Below are 19,881 nucleotides of genomic sequence, written 5' to 3'. Positions count from 1 at the left end.
ATTAAATGCTCATTGGCATTTAAATGAGTGACTTCATTGCAATATGTCATTAAGACCATTTATAATCATTACCTGTTTTCACAACAGACATTCGATGCTATCTGTTATTGCACACTTTGCAATAACATTACCAGAGCATATTTCAGAAGTGTGTCAGCCTTGTGTTCAGATGATTAACTGGCAGGCGCCACCCTTACTATGAAACTTTTTTATTTTTTTGCAGTGGCACGCTTACGTGCAGGAGTGCAGTGAAAAAACATGAACGTGAGAGCCAAACTGCAGATACCTCTCCATGTTAATCGAAAGCTACGTACATAACTACTCCCTTTCTCCAGAACGCTGATAAGCTTTTCCCTCCAGTGTATTTTTTTTCTCAGTATCGCTCCGGTTTTTATTTTCCTAGGTGGTGCAATCAACCAAAATAAACATAAATAAAAACAAACGTCTTCAATGCACCGAAGGTTGCCCACAGACATTGACACAGCGATTGTCTTTGTCGAAACTACTGTTACCCTCTTCTTGGTGATTAGGAATAAACAGAAAAAATATATCTTGGGTGAAAAGGGGCCAAGATTATTGAACCAGCACATGCTGAGTTAATAGCAGTGTTGCTAAAGCTAACGACTTTAATCTATCAAGCAACCCAGTGTAGGTAAACTGAATGTCTCAGGCCAAAGTCAGAAGCTATACCTCCACTAACCATCCATCCTTGTCTCTGTCTTAAACAGATTAAGATGGTAAATTCTTGAGATCACCTCACCACCATGATTAGCCTTGTATATTTATATATAGTTATATATGGATATTGTTGTGTTGTATTGTATTAGATATTGTATTGTTGTACTCGGGGTATTCTAGCTGCCAAGCGTGGTATGCTATTTCGTAAGTTGATGTATTCTTCAAGGATTCCAATTGTATTTGCATGGTCACGCTAGGACTTGGAACCGTACTGTCCTCTAGGGTCCTCTTCACATTTGTTCCTGTGTTTGAACTGCACTTCATTCTGCACAGCGTCTGCTAAATGCTTTGAAATGTAATGTAATGAGTACAACCTTCAATCCCACAATCTCACCCAGGAGTGGTTACAATTCCGAAGGTTTGAGAATCACATAACAGCTCAAGGTACTTTTGTGTCTCAGTGTCACTGTGGTTTGAAATTGTATCAGTGGCACAGTCTTCTTCCACATGACCAGTTTACACAACACGACTATGGAACTCATGAGTGAAAGTTTAGAATGGTTCAATGAAGAAACCTATTTTTATTTTTATGTTTTACCTCACACCTTCAGACAATTCTCTTCATGATTTCATTTTTAGTAATGTCAACAGTGCTCACCTGGGATCAAATCCAGAGCCCTCGTCAATTATGGTCTCTCTCTCTCCCTCCCTCGATGGGTGTACACGCTAAAGGTGTAGACTTTTAGTCGTCTAACACAGTGGGTGAATGATGAAAGCTGCTCAGCAGTAAATGTAAACTCAAACAAAGAAAATGGCTGTGATGGAGATCCGACAGATTCATAAAAAAACAGTTAGTATATATTTTTCAAGTGTAATCATCATCATTGCAAACCGAAAGAAGGAATCAATTGGAACAGTCTCTTTCTCCTGCGCAATTAAACCTGCTTAAGGCTGACACTCTCCCAAGTCCCTTCGGAGATGATGCCTTGTCAATGTTGGAGTTGGCAGGGAGCAGGCAGAAAGGATGGGGATTTGACGGGATGAATAGGGATTTGGCACAAGGTCTCTGGAAGCCTGTCCGACACACCGCACTGGGATTATTTACAGATACACTTCCAGCTTTTGTTTTATTTTTGATATGTACTATTCCAGTCACTGCAAAAGGTTCATCCTATGTTGTAATAGGGCCCAGTCTCAAGCTCATACCTGTGTTCTGCGGACATACAGTGCATCCTGTGTGTTTTCCATACAGTAAATACTTCCAATTCCAGCTTTAGTGCACTGTTACTGACGTGATCCAAGGACGTGTATAATTAGTCTCTATTAATCGCTGATTGCTGTCCCCGGTGGCTTCATTTGTGGATCCCATGAGTTGACAAAACAGACCCAGCGATTCAGCCAGGTGCTGCATTAGAGCTGTATCTGAGCCCTCTGTTCACTTATAGTTTTACATCACTGGAGCAACTGGGCATGGCAGACCTAAATATGAATATAGATAGATCTTTATTTATAAAGCACTTTTCCAAACAGAAGTTACAAAGTGCTTTACAGAAACAAGCATAAAATCGGGATAAAATAAAACACACCAAACTATACCGTTTCAGGGTCAATTGAAAATACCAATAAAATGCTGTAAATAAAAGTGGCAGAAGTGGTGAACAAATAAATAAAAAATAAATAAATAAATAAATAAATAAATAAATAAATAAATAATACTGATTAAATAATACCACCAACAATAATAATAATAAAAACAACAATAAAATCAAATAAAAACAGGTGCACGGACACTAAAAGCATGATCACCCTTGGAAACGAGTCTGGTGTGCGCGTGGGGGGGGCAATACTATGGGATTTTTGTCAGTGGATCTAAGTTCCCTAGTTGGGATGTATGGCGTAATTAGTTCAGTAATATACTGACCACGCAATGCTTTAAATGTTATCAGCAGCCAGTGCAAGGATGCTCAAACTGGTGTAATGTGGGACCTGCGACTAAAATTAGACAGAAGCCTAGCACCGGCATTTCGACCAGGTTGAAGTTGTGACACAGCAGAAGCAATAAGGCAGGTAAAAAGCTAATTGCAACAATCCAGGCACGAGGAAATGAAAGCATGAATAATCTGCTCAGTATCTTTCCATGAGAGAGAGGATTTCATTTTGGCAATATTCCTGAGTTGGGAAAAACTGGCTTTCACTGTGTTTTCGACACAAGTTGATCAAACTTGGGATCAAATATAGACCCAGGTTTCTTGTAGATGGCTTTACATTGGCTGCCAGTGGGCCCATCATTCCTGGATTTCACTGGTGAGGATGTCAGGGCCTATAACCGAAGTCTCTGTTTTATCAGGAGGAAATTACTAGACTTCCGATCTTTAATAGCAGCCAAACAGTCTAATTATTTGCACAGTTTGGCTGAAAAATATAGCTGCATGTCATCTGCATTACAGAGATGAGCGATTGAGCTAAACTGTCTAATTATGTGACCAAGAGGAAGCATACATAATGAGAACAATATAGGACCCAGAATCGATCCCTGAGGGACCCCACAAGACAAAGAAGCAACAGAGGAACAAACAAAGTCACCCATGGCCACAGTAAAACATCTGTTAGATAAATAAGAAGTGATACCCACCCATTGCCCCAGCCTAGTCAATAAAATAGCGCGATCAATAGTATCGAATGTAGCACTCAAGTCCAGTAATATTAAAATAGTGTCTGCATGCATGACAAGGTCATTAATGACATCCAGAGGTTAATAATGGTAAGTAAGGATATCTAGTGGACTAGAAGAAAGCTGCATATGCAAAGCAATATCAAGAAGTTTATGCATGGAAATATGGGCAAACTCAGGAGAAAAAATGGGAGAAGGGGAAGGTACAACAAAGCTAGAGGAAGGCAGAGGGGTAATGTTGGATCGAATCACACTTATTTTATCCAGAAAGAATGATAGACATTTATTGCAGGTGAAAGTAGAAGGGAGAGAGGCATAGCAGGATTAACCAATTTGTCAAAAGTGTTAAATAACAACCTAGAGTTGTTCCTATTCGAAGCTTCAAGATTAGTTAAATAGGCAGCTCTAATCTCCTTGACGTTAACGTTAAACGAGGTCAAGAGTTTTTTTCATACTTTGGAGATGTTCAGAAAGTTTAGACTTATTCCACCTACACGCCACTTTACCACATTCCTTTTTGAAATAACGGATACTCTCATTCAACCAAGGGCAAGAAATCGAAGACCGAGCTAGCAACCAGCAACCAACTAATTCATCTTCGATGGCTGTGGCAGATTCTTAGACACATCAATAAAAGCAAAAGAAAATGTTTTTGATGACTGACTATTACAAATCTGGGCACCGATCTTCTGATTATCGGAAGGAACCGGTACCTGAAAAGCTGAGTCAAAAAGTAACTCAGAAATTGAGACTTCAATGGTCAGAGAGTTAAAAGATAAACCCAGGGCAACTAAATCAGAAAACAAAATCAAGGGTGTGGCCTCTGTCATGCTTGGGAACCAGCCGGGGAGACTGGAGATGGTTCACTCTCGTATGACTCACTCAATTTCAGTACATATAAGAGTCATTTAAACACTAATGCAACCCTTTAAGTCTAAGATAATAGTATGTATACCATCAATATAAGAAAAAGTTATAAACTTGCAAATACAACCTGTCACTTTGTGACAACCAACCCACATATTTTTAAACATTCATAAATGTTGTAGTCACCAAATGATTTCTACATTTGTAGAAATTTGAAGTATTTATTACAAAGATATTTACTTAAAACACACTAACTGTTTTTTCACCAATGACAAAATTCTCAATGAGGTAATTAGATAAAAAGCAAATGTCTCTGATAGACATAATCCTGATAATATTTCAAATATGGATAAACATATCTTTTAGGCTATAGATTTGATAACATGTGACAAGCAACCCCAAAGTAAATGTGACAACCGTCCCCAACAATACATTGTTGCTAGAATTGTAGCTAGTGACCACATGTTGCAGCCTAACAAAAGAAAAACATATATAAATGATAGCCCTCCCACAGTTTTCAGTTTTGAAAATTGTTTGAAGATGAATAAATAGCAGTAGAAGTGAAGAAGAATAACATCAATGATTTGAAATATTACTTTTTGATATGAAAAACATTGAACCCCCCACTTAAATGATATGTGGCTTATTCATGAAATTACCATTTGGGTGATATTTTAGTGGCAAAAGAATTAGCTGGGTCATCTACATGAATATCAAAATCACCGACCATGACAATTTGGTCATATCTAAGAATAACAATAAAAGAACAGAGAAATCAGATTAAAAATTGGAATTGAGTTTAGGGGGACGACAGATCACAATAAAACAGATGGAATTATTACATATGACTCTTAACATTTGGATTTCAAAGCTAGATGGTTTCTCGGCTGAGATGGGCACTCTGTTTGCAAAGTTTCTTATATTCATATATTCATATATTCTTGAATTATATGAATAGTCAACACATTAACTCTTTTTAAGTATGTGGCATTATTCAGAAGAGATATTCATTTCATTTGTATTGACGTTTAAGATATGCATGTTAGCAACAGTAATGAACAATGTTGTGGTGACACTTGGCACTCACTTGTAATGTCTAATGAAGATGGTTATGTAAGCTAGCTCTCAGAGGATAAGAACATAATGTCACTTAAATGATCACACCCAACATGTAAGGGGATTAATGCTTGTGTGAGAAATGATTTGGCCACAGGGAAATTACGAAAGTATGATTAGAAGTGAACAAACTTTCAGTTATGCATGTCTGCTTCATTAAAAAAAAAAATGTCATTATGTTCCAAGAAATAGACACAAACTGATGCAATGTTTCTTTGTCAGCAAAGGACATGGCTGAGTGTGGGAGTTTTACCATGGCACAGTCATTTCCTGATCTTTCCTACAACACTTGGGCTTTGGTACGACAAGAAATATTCTCTGATGTACTCATGTATTAACCCCTTAAGTATCACCCCTTTTCTTGACACAAGCTTGAAAATAACATGCCCAAAAATGGTTACTATTCTTGAACCCTTTTGACTTTGGGCATAACCATGGTGTCTTCTGAAATATAACCACTTGGGGATTGTTTATCCAAGAGTCAGAATTACTGAAGTTGCACTAAAATAAAGTTACAGAAGCTCAAACACAGTGGAAGTGGAAGTTTATTTTGGAGTCGATACGGATTATTGTGGTAGTGCCTGGTACTCTTAAAAATAGATCCAGAGCCAAAACACTGGACAAATCCACTTTCAAATTTGATGACCAAAATGATCATTCTGCTTTTTTTATATCAGCTATGTCTAGGCAGTTTTCCAAAAAAGTACATTTGGAGACTCAAAAAGTACACATGGAAAAGAAATTATATTATGAGTCTCATGACAATACTGTAATGTGCTTACTAAAGTATACAACACAAAAATCTCCCCACCTGTCACCCTTCCCCTAATTCTCCCTCTCCTTGTGCTTTCCTCAGACAGCAACTGGTTGAGAAGATTGTAAAAAAATAAGTACAATAATCACGATAATAACATCTTCCATACTAATATATTGATTGAGCTCCATTGATTTAAGTTTTTGCCAAATACGCAACCTCCATCAACAGGTCAAACACATTCCACAATTTCACATGCTATTTATTATTCAAAATCAGGCTTGTTCCTTATTTATAAGCATACTGAATAATAATAAAATATTATGAGAATATATTCAGATGCTCACTGATGGGGTTACATCAATGAAAAGATGTTTTCACAATCTTCGTCAGAAATATTCGCTTGAGAATACTCGTGGGGCTAGAGCAGGGGTGCACAACAAGGGCAAATCCGTTTCAGAATTTTGTGCCAACTTCTGGTCTTAATTACTTAATTGACTCAATCATATCTTATCTGACATGTGTATGAGTACCGGCTACAGCTGCAGACTGCAAGTCTCAGGTACAGGTTTGATCCAGGGTAATTTATAGAGCTGTCAGCAAATAAAAAACAAGGCAATTGGTTGGAACAAAAACCAGTACACAGACCGGCCCTTGAGGACTGGATTTGTGCACCCCTGGGCTAGAGGGTGAGAGATTCCTCGGAAGTCTTCTATTTAGACGTATGCATCACAAAATCATCTCAAGAACTATTTTTGCCAAAGCATAACAGTCTCTGCGTGCGTATTGAAAGCCGGTTCTAGGCGGATCTGACAACTGTTGTAATCATGGGAAGAAAAACCTTTTTTTTTTTCTTGTAAGTGACCCGCAAACATTGTGCACAGGGTTTGTGCATAAGGGAGAGGCACAGGAGAGGATAATGCTTCAGGAACTGACAACAGCTCACAACAAGCCTTACAAAGATCGTAAAGTTTCAGTGCCAAAGTTCTGTCACACTACCAGCAAAAAAAAATATATATATATATATATACTTTGACATGCAATAACAAATGTTTCAGCTGTCACTTTGTAATCAATGCCATTTTTTGCAAGTCACCCACCAAGTTAACATGTTGTTCTTGCAAAATGAAGGCAAACAAACCCGTAATTATTTCTTGCAATTTTCCACCATTTTGGCTACAATTGTGGCCAAATGATTGAAGTATTTTAAGAAGTGCAACAATGATTAATGAGTGGAACCCCTGAGGCCATATTGCATTAGGTTCTGCAAATAGAACTGGCGCATACAGGTTGAAATTAAGCTAATGTAATGTAATGTAATGTAATGAAATTAAGCTAAAGTTTCACACTGCCCCATAAGTATAGCACATACAGTGCATCGTCCCATTGAGAGCTGTACAGTACATGCACACAATTATTGCTGGGAATTGCAGTGGTTTCAGGAGGGCCTCTGTTCAAATAGTTTACATACAGTAATTAGCATTCAGCTTTTATTACTTGTATCCAGTGCAACTTACAATGCAAACACAAGTGCACAGCTCAAGGATCAATCAGCAAAAGTTAATTCCAGGGGGAAAGTATGGTACCTCTGAAGTGCAAAACTTTGAACAAAAACCTGCGGCCCTGAAGGGAAAAATATGAACATCCATCCATCCATTCATCCATTATCTTAACCCGCTTATCCTGAACAGGGTTGCAAGGGGGCAGGAACCTATCCCAGCATAAATTGGGTGAAAGGCAGGAATACACCCTGGACAGGTCACCAGTCCATCGCAGGGCACACACACCATTCACTCACACACTCATACTCACGGGCAATTTAGACTCTCCAATCAGCCTAACCTGCATGTCTTTGGACTGTGGGAAGAAACCCACGCAAACACAGGGAGAACATGCAAACTCCACACAGAGAGGCCCCCGGCCGACGGGGATTCGAACCCAGGACCTCCTTGCTGTGAGGCGGCAGTGCTACCCACGGCACCAAAATACAAACATATGAGAAGAAAAGACAAAAATAAAAATGTACAACTCTGAAGTTCAAATCACAAATATGGGTAAAATTAGTGTCTCTCAAGTGCAAGCACCTCTGAGGTACAAGACACATACAAAGACAAGCACCTCTCAAGTACAAGTGCAGCATACAAACACAAAACGGTAATTATGGAAATGCAGTGTCATCCTCTGCTACATACTTGATTTGGCACCGGCAGCTTGCTGAATCATGTTTCTTGAATTTTAAACGTATCTAGACATTGACATTTTCAGTTAGCAAATTATTTAGAAATTTGTTTATCTACTTTCATTGTTCATTGCTGAATAAGCCAAATTTATAATTCAACTTCATGGCATCTGAAGATTTCATGGAGATTTGAGTAATGATGCAGGGAGATGCGACGCTACGACCCGGGGGGCATCTGAAGAGGTGCGTCTTCAGTCTGCATTATAACATGGCCATTGGCTCTGCTGTTTTGACGAGGGTGGCTCTGCCACCAACGAGGGGCCAGAACAGACAACAGACATGAGCGTGACCAGGGCTGCGTTCGAAACCGCATACTAGCACACTAGTCATACTAAATTTCAGGCTAATTTTCATTGAAATGTAGTACAAGCGGCATGCAAAGTATGCGGTCTCAAACGCAGCCTGGGAAATGCAGTGAAGTGCAGAGGGGATGGAGCTAGAGGTCCTGAAATTACATATGGGCTGGTGATTTTCTGTGGGTGTGAAGGGCCTGTCTCATCAGTGTCCTGGTGTTGATGTGAGTGGTTTATGGGCAGCCAGGGGAGGGCAGTGAAGAGGTGGGTGATGTGGGAGTTTCTGGATGAGTTTCAGAGGCATGATGGCAGAGACAGGGACACCATCGAGAAAGCTGCCATCATTAAGACAGGATAGGACCAGACCCTGACCCAGTATACTGTATTAAGGTGATGAGAAGCATGCTAATTCTCCTGTTGTTACAGAGGAAGCTGTCTAGCGACATACAACGAAGTGCAGATCAAACACAAGTACAAGTGTGAAGAGGACCTGAGAGGACAGTATGGTCCCAAGTCCTAGTGTAACCATACAGATACAATCGGAACCCTTGAAGAACACATCAACTTCCAAACTAGCATACCACAGTAGGCAGCTAGAATACCCCGAGTACAACCATACAATATCTAATACAAAACACATCAATATCTATATAACTATGCCATTATAGTCTATGGCATATAAGGCTAATCATGGTGGTGAGTTAGGGAGGGAAAGGTATAGCCTGAAGAGATGAGTCTTCAGTCTGCGCTTGAAAAAGGTCAGAGACTCTGCAGTTCTGACATGGCAGGAGACTCTGCCGTTCTCTCCAGGACCAGGAATAAAGATCACTGCACTAGACAGTGGTGTTGCCCAGGGTGAGAGAGGTCACAAAAGCGGGAAGACAGGGCAGACCTTTACAGCATCTCATCTTTACCAGACTGAAGTTTTTATGTGGTGAATTACAAGTCAACTCAAGTTGTCATTCAGCTCATGATGTGGGTCAGATAGTGGAAGGAAAGTGGACAAGGCACACTCAATTTTCACTAGACTCATCCTTTTCCACTGGTGGTGTTGGGTGTGATGTTCCTGCCATGTATTCAAATATGACAATGATATTATGCTCAGTATTATGTCAGATGACATCATTGGTTGTTTCTGGACAGTCTATTTTTTCCTCCAAAATATGCTGTAGCTCGAATATCGTCAAAGAATATATATATAAATATAAATAAAGCATGTGATGTGCTCCTTGTCATGGCTTCATTTAAAATGGAACCCGTGTATCTGAAAACCACCAGTAACAAAACCACCAAAACTGAAAAGTTAAGTCTAGGCACATTAAGCATTTTTAATGTTCTCATGGGCAGCACATATTTGGGTGTAGTTTCAGCAAGTGAAAGACAGTTAATTGATTGATGCTCATTGACCTATTTTAAGTTTAGTCATCCTTTAAACAGATGTCAGATATTTGGTTCGGTGCCAGAAAAGGTGGACCACTTCATGAATCATGTTGGGAAACAGACCTGCACACAATAGAAACCTTTGATCCATGCAGTTCTCACAGCCCTAGTAAAAGACGAGGCTCCTCGACTGATGATTGACAGGTTTTATTACATTAGTGACCTTAATCATCATAGTCTATGTGCATTGTGTACTTTTGCATATTATAAATGTGAGTCATTTTAGTGTAATATGGGCTTCATTACAACATGTATCTGCTCTTGACTGCTATTGGCTCTCGATGTGTCCGCCAAAATGAAAAGCAATAATATGAATGGGAAAAAAAAGAATATGGAGAGCTCAGGGCAAGATAAGATATGTGTATAATTGGGAATAAAACAGTGTTTTATAAAAAATAAAATAAAATAGGTCTTTCAGTTATTATGCTAAAGGTTTTAAAACAGTAGGCTTCTACTTTCACCCAATGGAAAGTGTTCTGCTTCATGGCCTTTTTGCATTGTCCACTTCCCTGTTCCCTCGAGCCAAGACCTTCAGAAGTGTGACACCAATAATCCCTTTATACTTCTGCACCACATTACCTGTCCAGCTTTGCTTATGAAATTACCTAGTAGATCTGCAGCACATAATTACTGTGTTTCTGATGACACCATGACAAGAACCAGAGTGATTTACAACACAAATGATGGGATAATTGCTGCCTGCCAAGCGTCAGAAGCTAGTTACCCTGTTTTATAGACTGGAAGAGCTTGTTTCCTCTGCTACCACCTGTTTGGTCTGTGCTGATTTGCTGGGGGTTGCTTGAGGAAAAGCAAGCAGTTGGCCAATTATAGGGTACAGTAACCCAAGATTGTAGCTGATTTGATTCTGTGATATAAACAGGGCTCTAATTTAAGTGCCATTATTGCTGATGTTTAAAATAAAATCAAAACTCTGCATTCTAAATCAAAAGCTCACATACTAAACTGTATATACATAGCAAGTAGCATGATAACATAACTAGAAGTACAAGGAAAATATGAATCATGTGACTAAAAACACAGACAATTACATCAAAATGGAGGCCGTTGGATCGCTCATTGTGTTACGATGCGGTTACAATGCATGAATGGGCAAAGCAGCCTAATCCAGACCAATGCCAGCCGTGACCAGTAGCCTGCAGAGCAAAGTGTAATTGGCACTGGTGTCACCAAGGGAGTGAGGATTTCAGTCTCATAACGCCCTAGCAACCCTTGTTGATCCCTTGCGTGCAGATCACCTATTGAGCTGAACATGAAATGTCATCGTCTGACTCTAGTGTGAGGCTAATGTTGAAAAGAAACAGAAATCACGTCACGTGCTTCGGAGGAGAGCATATTGGTCAACCTTCTGAACTGGAAATAGAGGTTGCGATGAGCATTGCATTGCAGTGTGTGCATCAATGATACATCACAATGACATATAGTCCAAAAAATTACTTCCATATCAACTTTTCACTGTAGCTCAATAAAATCACTGAAACCATGGTAAATCTGTCAGGTAGGGGACTTGTGAGTTTTTCAGTGTTCCTCTTGACCCCATGCACAGTGAGCCAGAGACATACAGAGACTTCAAAAAGGGCCACAGTTAGAAATCAATAGTACTTTATTTCATTTTGGGGACATACTGTAAGGCCTAAAAATCTACCATCAGGCACCACCTCCATCCCAATAGGCTTTATGGTAGGGTCGCCAGAGGTATGCCTCTTCTGATGATAATTAATAAGTGGCTGGAGTTTTATGTTCAGAAAAGATTAATGTTTTTTGGCCATAAGCACACATAGAAGAAGAACACTCTGATGAGGTGTGGGGATGTATCATAGACGTTGTGGGGTTGTTTTGCATCTACTGGTCCTGGGGCTTTTTTTTGACAACGTTATCCCTTCCAGCATGTTCACCTATCTCATAAAACATGATAGAAACATTGCAAAAGAAGATTGCACAAAGTACTGAAAATATGTGTGTGTGTGTGTGTGTGGGTGTATAATTAAAGTATAATTTGAGAAGAGTAGTTATTTATTGATTATAAAATTAAATATTAAAATATCTCAAACATTTAAAACATTTTAAGTGTTTAAGAATTAAAATATAGCTAATTTCTTGTATTGTCATGTAAATACAAGTGTGTTCATAATTTTGCAGGACACTGTGTATGTGTGTGAAAATAAATTATTGCATATTAGCAATGAAATGATTAGGAAAATACATTCAGAATATCATATGATTTATTTTCCTTGATGTATAGTGCTGTCCAATATTATACTAATATTATAGACACTCAAATAATGAGCCAAGAAATAATGTATGAAATTAACAATACAGATAAAGAGGTACATTGGTGGCTAAAATGGAAAAAATAATAGATGGAAAAATTCCATGTTTTTTTGTAAAAGGCATAGCTATTTTATATAGGCTTCTTTACGCATCCTTTTTAAAGGTGGAAATAGGTCTTGCACTGTATGTTCATGTTTATGCAGTTGTTGTACCTTGTTGTCTAATGTGTACCAATATGAATACTGAAAAAATGACAAAAAAGCACTGGTAAGTGTGGGAACTTGTCTGAATTTAAACACAAGAAAGAAAATAGATCAACTAAAAATAACTGCACAATAAATGCTAAATGCAGGCCCAAAGTACTATATATATACACATTAACACACTTCAACATTAAAAATTATTTGGGATACATATTACATATTGGCTTAATATCCGTTCCGTTCCTTTTGAATCATATTAATTTCTAGTGTGCTTTCACAGAATTTGTTTGTAATGTAAACAAGCAAGGCAATAGTGTGATTCAGGAATATTTGATGTGTCGAAAAAAGTAAAAGGAAAGGTAAAGTTCAAATTACCAAAAGCCACCACTGTCATTTAACGGACTAAAACAAACATAATGTGTTTGCATACAACACACATGGATTTAATTAGAACTATTAATAATTACTGGCAAACATTTTGGTGAGGAAAAACATGGTGAAACCTGAAAGGGAGAGTGCCATGAATGATGTGACTATAAACTACTGTGGTGTAGCACATTGGCGAAAGCCGGAAGCATCTGTTCCTGCAAATTCAGTGGCTTATTGTACAGTACTTGTGAGTTTTTAAAAATATATCTTGCATCATATATTCTAGAGCATACATTTCACCTTGACTGATGAAAGTGCCCCTTTAATTAACTCCTGTGGCTGGTATTCAGTGCACTGCTCACTATACAGTGTGATATCGCTCACACATAACACATATCTTCTACAATCTGTCACAGGTCTTTCAAAGAAAGCACAGTGTCAGCTTCGAGCTTTAAAAGCTGAGCCAATTGGAATGTGGCAGAAAAGGTAGGGGTAGCACAATCATTCACTAGCCAAACGGGGAGAAGAAACCCTTTTTTAATACAATCAATCAAAAACTAAACTCTGTTTTCTCTCAGCAGGGCTGACATATGGTATGACAGAAAGGTAGGAACAGTAGCTTGTTAAATCAAGGTAAATACAAACGGTACCAGCACCATTACTTGGACTATAGGTATAGCATTAAACGTGTGAAGTGTGAAGAATGTTGATTTCTCACCCTGGAGTGTGAATGTGAGAGAAGGACAGCAACTTCACTGTGTGCCTTCCTGTGCTGGCTGCAGGCTCGGAGTGTAGGAGTGAAGGGAAGGTCATGCCAGTGCACCCACATTCATATTGAAGGGTAAAACCAGCAATTAGTTCAGAAATGGTGATTGTAGTGCATTGTCCTTCGTCAGCGAGATAGACGTATAGAGAGGTTAACACTCATTCCTAACTGTGAAATGTCAGGACACAGATACTCTGATTTATCTTACAAATCTGCCTGTCTGCACTTGCAGCAAAGATAGACAACTCTGATGACCCACGTTTATGATTTTGATGGATTGACGACTTCCCCTTGTGTTTATAACGGCGGCAGTTTTGCGTGGCTTTTACGCACAGACGTGTGACTAATTAAGTCAAGTCTTGATTGTAGCCAAGCCACTTTGTACATTTTCGTTGGTGTAAAAATACCGTGGCTATTACAGTATCATATCTGACTGATGATTAATAAACACTGATGAGAGGCTTTCTTTCCGCTGCCAACGCCTCTCCTCCAGACCCTGTTGTAAGACTGACGCGTTTCTCCCATTGGCACTTCGCAGACAGTGAGAATCAACACTCAACAGCAGGCTCTCTTCAATGTGATCACGCGCTCCTCCTTTTCCTCTTCGATTTTACTAATGTTCGAAATGGCCCGGTTGTTTGCTCGCTTCTCCTCTGACACATGACAGACCTAGTTTGGTCTTTATGATATGGCCAGCCCGCTTTAATATGCACCTGCAGGTGTTCTTTCCTAAAAAATTTAAAAAAAATTTAAAAAAATGAATTTGGTTACAAATTTCAACCAAACGCCACTCTCACCTTATACCGCACAGGCAGGTGGGATTGTCTTCATACCCAACCGTTCTCTGGGGATGGATTTTTTTAAAGCTATCGATGGTTTTCAGCGAGGTGAAATTAATGTTAAGATCCAAGTAAAATTTGCATGTTCACAAGGTTTGGCAGTTTTTAACGGTTGACAGTTTTTCTGAATTAAAGATCGCCTGATACACCGTGGACTCACCAGAGATTGCATGTGTAGGAAAATGAGGCGACTGATTTTATGGTAACACTTTACAATAAGGAACATGATTTGACATTAATGTAGTTGTTAACATTAATGAATTTACATACAAGTTTTTTTTTTTTAGTGGCATTTGGCAGACGCTCTTATCCAGAGCAACGTACAGTCGATTTGACTAAGCAGGAGACAATTCTCCCCTGGAGCAGTGCAGGGGTAAGGGCCTTGCTCAAGGGCACAACGGCCGTGCGGATCTTATTGTGGCTACACCGGGATTAGAACCACTGACCTTGGGTATCCCAGACATTTACCTTAACCACTACGCTACAGGCTGCACAGTCCATTAATTGACCATGAAATTAACTTTTCATTTGTTCATGTATTTGTTAACTACTATGTATTATTTACTAATGTATTAGTATTAAATATTTATACATAAGTAAACCATAGGATAAACTTACAATTAGTTAACCATTTACAAATACATTAAATGGGTTTTTCCCTTCCAGGATGGATTGGAATGAAGTAATGTAGTTCATTAGCATGAATTAATGATGGACAAATACAAAAACAAAACTGTACAGATTGACTTCTCAATATACATTCAGAGATCTAGATATTTATAAATGTAGGCCTGCTTTTGTGTAATCGTTTTTAGACAGGTGGACTGTAATGAAAGTTCCAACTATGATACTAAATAAATAAATAAAAATAATAAAAAATAAATAAATAAATCAACATTGTCCATGATTAGTACATTTCAGCCTGGTCTACAGGAGGCAGGAAAGGGTGCCTATTTTAAAAAGCAATAGAATAGTGCAGCACACTAAATATATTTCCAAACTACACACAAATTTGCTTTACATGCATGCACGATAGGCAAATTAGAGTATGGTGAGAGAACTGAGACAGCATGGGCTTTGCTGAATTCAATCATCGGTTCTCGACTTCATTCTCAGTAATCATCACCACCAGTTGTGGTAGAAGGAAAGTGGAAACAAAAAGCAAGCGTCCCCACCACCCAGCAGCAGCCACGCCCGGTCTCCCACCATGTTGGATATTTGATGTATTCATGATTGTTTGGCTGCAGGCGAAAGTGATGTTTTCAGCTATGATGAGGTTAAGAGGCATGGGGAGGTTCTCTGTCATTAATTCAACCCACAGCAGTGCTCCACACCGACCTGGTTATAGCTGTAGGCACAATCTCACAGCACAGCTGTCTCACTGGGTCTGGAATACAGCTTTGGTGTAAATAGGTGGCAAGACTAGGGTAAAAATGGAGACAATTTGGTTCTTTCTCAAGAAATAATAATAATACAAAAAACAATTATGGGACTGAAAAAAGCCATTCTTCAGTATGGAACAATTTGATGGTGAGAAAGCATTTGCCCTAAGTGGATATTCAGCATGTAAAGCTGGAGGATGTTGTGTGAGAGCTTTTACTATCTAACACTTGTTTCACAGCACTGCCTAATTGCTGCTTTATGTGGCAGAGCTCTCTTTAATTTCAGACCCGAGGTGAAGTCTGTGCTCCTCCACATTCCAAGAAGAGGAATCCTGGTATTTCCCTTTTTCCGAACTGCTTGGCCATCAATGCGTTCTGAATTCCACATGTCATGCAATTCATCACTACTTTATCATTACACTTCTTTGAGAATGAACGTTTAAATATTATAATCAGGAAAGTAAAAATGAAGTAATTGTGAAGCAAGGTGGTACTAGATTATGACTCTGTGTCCTGTGTTTTAACTTGTCGAGATTATAGCCTAGCCCATCATTTGGTGTAATAAGGAACACCTGAAATGTGGAAATTCGCAGGAGTGGCATTATTTCCTAGACCATGATTCGTCAGGACAAGGCGATGCACAGGATCATTTTGGTTTAAGTAAATGCTAAAAACCTGGATATAACCTTTTAAAACTGAAACGACAGGCCCAAAGCCTGACAAACAAGGAATGTACTGAAAAGCATAAAAGTGAAATCTGCATTGTGGCATATTTCAGGTTTTCTCTTCCAAGGTGTCATCATTTACTCCAGCATTGCTAATTAATTTTCCTCTAAACAGGGTGATTTTATTCAAATGAGACTTCTTCTTCATTAGCACACCTGTGCTCAGCTGCCTCATTAAAAACTGGAATCTTGTAAATTTTTACATCCGCAGACAGTGGCTCTGTTACCAAATATTGAGCAAGGTAGCACTGTGTTAATTAATGTTATAACGAGAAAGTGAGTCAAAGTTGCCTCATTTGCATAACCTGTGCAAAAACAAAACCGTCTGTGAGGATCTGATGACTTCTCCTGCAGGTTTGCTACAGATCCTACTTGACCAAAATGTATATCGTGCTTCTGGCTGCATTTTTAAGACAATTATTTATGTTCAATAAATGTGACACTAAATTAACCATAGCTAATTCTAAAATACACTACAAAATATTCACATCTTCATATCTTAAAGCCTGGTAAAGGTTACCTGAGACTGGTTTACAGTAAATGCTCCACAAAGGAACAGAAAACAGCAGTTTCTTATTCCACTATTGCAAACAATTTATTTATTTGATCAATTGAAAATTCACTAGTTTTATATATTATATACAGTGAAGATGTATCACAGTGATCATACACATTTGAGTCTCTAACCACCACATAATAAGTTAAAATAAAAAATGAGTTTGAATATACGCCAAAGAAGTAGCCTTTGTTGAACCATCAAAACATTAGAAGGAGAGCCACTGAAAACTCACTGCACTATAAATGAGAAGACATGAAGGCACCAGTTGTCCTGAAGTGACTTTGTCTCTGAAAGGCACCCAACAAATAAAGTTTCTTGGAATAGCCAAGAGAATAGTCTGTTGTGGAAACGCGGACACTCCCAATACCACCAACAACCCGACTAGGTGGTGTATAAACGGGGCTGCTGGGTCACTAACTTAGTAGTCACTTGGGGTACATGCGTGAACGCTGCACCATGGTAACCAATCAAATCCAGTGTCAGTGTAAGTGCCAATTGAGACTAGCAGAAAAATATACAGTGCAAAAAAGGGTTGTAGTCCCTACACACTTCACCCAATATGGATGTAAAAAACCCTCACCATGTCTGTACTTTAACCACATAGTGATTCATAGTGTTTCATTTCAACCGTTTGTTTGCTGGAGTATAGAACGAAACAACAAAAAATGTATCTTTGTCCAAATACTTAGGGACTGCGGTGTTAGTAATTAAACGGACAGTGTGCCACAGTAGGGGCAGCTGGCTAACTAGCTAGCCCCCACATGTTGTGTATAGTCTAATGGTCATATATGAATGACTTGTTTTGGTGTAGCTGGTCCACCCTGCTGAAAATTCCAGCGAAGACCAGCTAATTCTAAGGTGGTTCAAGATGGTTTAAGCAATGTTTTCAACACTTCTAGCTGGTCATAGCTGGTCTGTGGATGGTCAAAGATTGTCTCAAGCTCTTCAAATCTCAAGTTGTTGGTCAACTGGTGGAGAAGTTAACAATATAGACTGGTCAACAGGAGAAGAGCTGGTTGACCAGTTAAGTGTCCAAAGCAAAGTGTCTTAGGTTGGTTTAACCTGGAATTTTCAGTAGGGCTGGACTGGGAAGTAGCCAGTTAGGCTCTGTGTTCTTTTGTATGACAGATTTGCAAAAGGGCTGCAATTTGTGTATAAAAAGAGTTCACATTTTTTTAACTTTCTGGGTAGCTCCATTTACTTGAATTTTAATAAACAAGCGCCATGGCTGAAGTGCTCTGTTTCTCACTGAAATCGCAAATTACATATTTAAAAATGAGTGAATGCTATAAGCTAGTCTAACTAGCTACCTCTCCTGCTAGCTAATATACAGTGCAGTCAGTAAGTATATGGGCAGTGGTACAATTTCTGTTCTTTAAGCTCCTGGGCCCCTTGTCTCTCTTGCTCATGCAATTCTTCCTCTGAAAATTCCAGTTCAAATCTGTAAGGTATTTCATTGTCAAAATCAAAAAGCTTGTCCTCCAAGGGCACGGCTCCACTGCAGCCATCAACGTCAGCAATCGCCATGGGACGCTGAGGGAACAAATCCATTGTAATTAATGACAGTGGCCAAGGTTAGTCTCTTGGCGGTTGACGCGCACATCCATTCCCATATAGTGAATTGATTTTAATGACAAATGTAGTTGTTCTGCTTATTTTTTCTTATTTCACTCCATACAGATTATGAAGTGGGCGTCTATTCACGTGGGCTACGTCATCACAGTCTGCTAGAAGTAGGACCGACTGTGGCTAGCTAAATTAGCTGGTTACAACTTAACCTGAGCATTGTTGCTTAATCTAATGAGTGAAAACATGGCTGTCAACATCCAATGTAAAGTGAGCTAGCAAAACACAACAGTAGGCTGTCAGATTTATTGATTATGGCGATGGCTGCAATGGAGCTGGTAGAACGTCAAAATCATGGCTGATGGTGATTGCTCACATGGAGGGCTGCAATGGAGCCATGCCGTAACTCAGCAAGTGAGAGCTGTCGTCATATCGCTCTGGCTAGCCAAGGTAGGTTCCATGATATCCGTATGCTAACGTTACCGCATTTTCGTTGGAGTGTTATGTGATCGCATGGATGGGTGTCCACCCAGTCTCTGCATTCAAGGGTAGAGTTTGAGTACCTATTACCTTCTGGGTAACACAGGCTGGAGATTCAAGTGACTTCACTGGACGTGTTTGTTTTCAGAAGTCTTGCCCCATATTTAAGAAACGGCTACACTGACGGTGATTTTGAAAATGTCTACTCACATAATTTAAAGGTACAATGGGTAAGATTTTTGTGTTAAAACATTGTTACAAGACCATTTTAAATCCCTTCTTATCATTGAAAAAGGCTCACTGACCTGTTGACTCACCCTCTGCCTGTGTTTATAGTTTATAGTATAGTTTCGGGTTTCAAAGTATACCTTTGTCAGACCGTCACTCTGTTTCAAAACATTGTACGGCTGTACAACAATTCAAGCTAATTGGTTGACAATTGGTTTTAACCAATGGTGTGGGGGCTTATTCATATTGTTGGTGTAGCTGCCCAAATTGCACTCCAGACAAGTGATCACTGAAACTCTGTATACTATTGCCTATTATCCACGCGGAGACTACATATAGTTATAAAACAATACCAGCTTGTTATTTCTTGTAACAAGCAAATTAGCTGTAGTTAGCTTCGGAAATGGACAAATATCC

This window comes from Conger conger, chromosome 3 (genome assembly GCF_963514075.1).
Source record: "Conger conger chromosome 3, fConCon1.1, whole genome shotgun sequence".
Taxonomy (NCBI): domain Eukaryota; kingdom Metazoa; phylum Chordata; class Actinopteri; order Anguilliformes; family Congridae; genus Conger; species Conger conger.
The sequence above is the reverse complement of the archived record's forward strand: the minus strand, read 5'-3'. Positions refer to the sequence as shown.